Here is a 2,965-nt window from a genome sequence, read left to right as displayed (position 1 = left end):
CCTGCCAAATATCCTTGGGCAATATATTAACCCCAAAGTGCTCTCTGTTGCATCTGGTGGAGTATGAATATCTGTGAATGTTATGCACAAAGTACTTGCAAATAAGAAACTGGATCAATGAGGCAAGTTGTATGAAGCACTTTGAGGGCTCAGGTAGAGTAGAATGGCTATATAATGGCTCTCTTGCACCCTGACTCTTGGTGGCACTGTCACTTGGTGTTCGCTCTCTCTGCGGTAGAGTATCACTTCCTGTTCCTACTCAAACAAGGTGGTGTTTTTGAGTAGCTTATCTGCTTAGCAATTTAATCAAAAGGTTTTAGATATATTCTTTTTTCATAGCATAATCTTCATGTGCTTCATCCGAAGCACACTTTCTGAGTACTCACTACCTAATTTATAGCCAAAGTATTCACTTACTGTGACTTTACTGTTTCGCTAGCTTAGCTTAGCTTGTAGCCAACTCGCTAGGGGTAGGGATAGCTCAGTAGGTAGAGTGGTGGCCCCATGATCGGAAGGTCGGGGGTTCGACTCCACTTAACGGTTACCCTGAGGTACCCCTGAGCAAGGTACCATCCCTACACACTGCTCCCCGGGCGCTGCATTGGTGGCTGCCCACTGCTTCACTGGGTGAATGGGTTAAATGCAGAGGAGCAATTTCCCTATGGGGACTAACACATACACACACACACATTACACACATTACATTAGCAGCATGGCCTCTTCACCTGCACTTTCCTGCTCATTGTGTCAGATGTTCAGTTACTTCTCGGCCTCCTTTAGCAGTAATGATATTTGTAACAAATGTAGCATGTTTGCAGCTCTGGAGGCCAGGATTACTGAATTGGAGACTCGGCTTCGCACCCTTCATTCACCCGTAGCTAGCCAGGCCCCTGTAGCTGGTGCAGCCGAAGGTAGTGTAGGCCCCACTAGCTGTCCCCCGGCAGACCCCAAGCAGCTGGGGAAAGAGGGCGGCTGGGTGACGGTGAGGAGAAAGCATAGTCTTAAACAGAAGTCCCAGGTACACCACCAACCTGTTCACATGTCTAACCGTTTTTCCCCACTCAGCGATACACCCGCCGGGGGTCAAAGTCTTGTAACTGGCTATTCTGTTCTGAGACATGCGAAGCTACAGACACCAGCAACCATAGTCAATTATCTTCCAGGGGCCAGAGCAGGCGACATTGAGGGAAATTTAAAACTGCTGGCTAAGGGTAAATGTAAATTCAGTAAAATTATAACTTTGCCAAAACAATGTGGGACTCTGTAGTTTTCTCTGGTCCCCTCCCCAATCAGACCAGGAGTGACATGTTTAGCCGCATGTTCTCCTTAAATTGCTGGCTGTCTGAGTGGTTTCCAAAAAACCATGTGGGCTTCATAGATAATTGGCAAACCTTCTGGAGGAAACCTGGTCTTGTTAGGAGAGACGGCATCCATCCCACTTTGGATGGAGCAGCTCTCATTTCTAGAAATATGGACAAATTTATTAAACCCCCCAAAATATGACTATCCAGAGTTGAGACCAGGAAGCAGAAGCAGAGTTGCAGTCTTACACGCCTCTTTGCAGCTTCTCTCCTCCTGTTACCCCCCCAAAACCCCCTGTCTCCATAGAGACTGTGTCAGCTCCCAAACAGACAAAAAACAAACTAAAAACCAGCAACAAACAACTTAAACATAAAGAAAGAACAATGCAGTATCCACATCTGAACCAAAGAGTAAAACAGTGAAATGAGGATTATTAAATATTAGGTCTCTCTACTCCAAGTCTCTGTTAGTACATGACTTAATAATTGATCAACAAATCGATTTACTTTGCCCTACAGAAACCTGGTTCCAGCAGGATGATTATGTTAGTTTAAATGAATCAAAACCCCCGAGTTATTCTAACTACCAGAAACCTCGAAGCACAAGCCGAGGGGGCGGTGTGGCAGCAATTTTTCACACCAGGCTATTAATCAACAAAAGACCAAGATAGACTTTTAATTCATTTGACAGCCTGATGCTGAGCCTTGTCCACCCCAGCTGTAAAACTCAGAAACCAGTCTTACTTGTTATCATATATCGTCCACCTGGGCCTTACACAGAGTTTCTGTCTGATTTCTCCGACTTTTTATCTGATTTAGTGCTCAGCTCAGATCAAATAATTATTGTGGGGGATTTTAACATTGATGTAGATGCAAAAATTGACAGCCTCAACATGGCATTTAATCTGTTATTAGACTCAATTGGCTTCTCTCAAAAGGTAAAAGAACCCACCCACCACTTTAATCACACTCTAGATCTTGTTTTAACATATGGCATAGAAACTGAACATTTAACAGTGTTTCCTGAAAACCCCCTCTTGTCTGATCATTTCCTGATAGCATTTACATTTACAATAATTGATTACACAGCAGTGGGGAGTAGACTTCATCACAGTAGATGTCTTTCTGAAAGCGCTGTAACTAAGTTTAAGAATATAATCCACACACTGTTAGCATCTTCAATGCCCTGTACCAACACCGAGCAGAGCAGCTACTTGAATGCTACTCCAACAGAGGTCGATCATCTTGTTAATAATTCACTCACTAGTGATGCGCGAATCATGAACGAATCGTTCAATACTTGAGAATCACTTTACTGACTCATGAATCATGATTCACGAGCCCAACTGACTCACTGACTCATCCCTGTTGCTGTTAGCAGCAATCTATCTAGCTTATAATTAAAATTGTGGAGAAAAACACAACATCCAGTATCTTAACAAAAAAAATTCTGCTCTGAACTGGAAGAAAAAACCCTGAGTAGGAGCTCACATCAAGACAATAGCTCCTCGGTTCACAGTAGCATCGCTCTGCTAACATGCTAACAGCACATTTGAGCTACTCACCCCCTCCCTCCTGTGCTGAATCATAGAGCGAACGAATCACTCACTCACTCACTAACCCCCTCCCTCCTGTGCTGAATCGTAAGCGTAAGCGAATCACTC

General features: G+C 43.9%; 1 pseudogene; it reads left to right on the top strand.

Annotated features, from left to right (window-relative positions):
• The first annotated feature begins 709 nt into the window (after positions 1-709).
• On the top strand, positions 710-1,529 carry LOC146386251 (uncharacterized; annotated as a pseudogene).
• The last annotated feature ends 1,436 nt before the right edge of the window (positions 1,530-2,965 follow it).

Source organism: Perissodus microlepis, chromosome 6 (assembly GCF_051167445.1).
Source record: "Perissodus microlepis isolate ML-2025 ecotype Zambia chromosome 6, ASM5116744v1, whole genome shotgun sequence".
Lineage (NCBI taxonomy): Eukaryota > Metazoa > Chordata > Actinopteri > Cichliformes > Cichlidae > Perissodus > Perissodus microlepis.
This window is presented reverse-complemented; position numbering and strand designations above follow the sequence as displayed.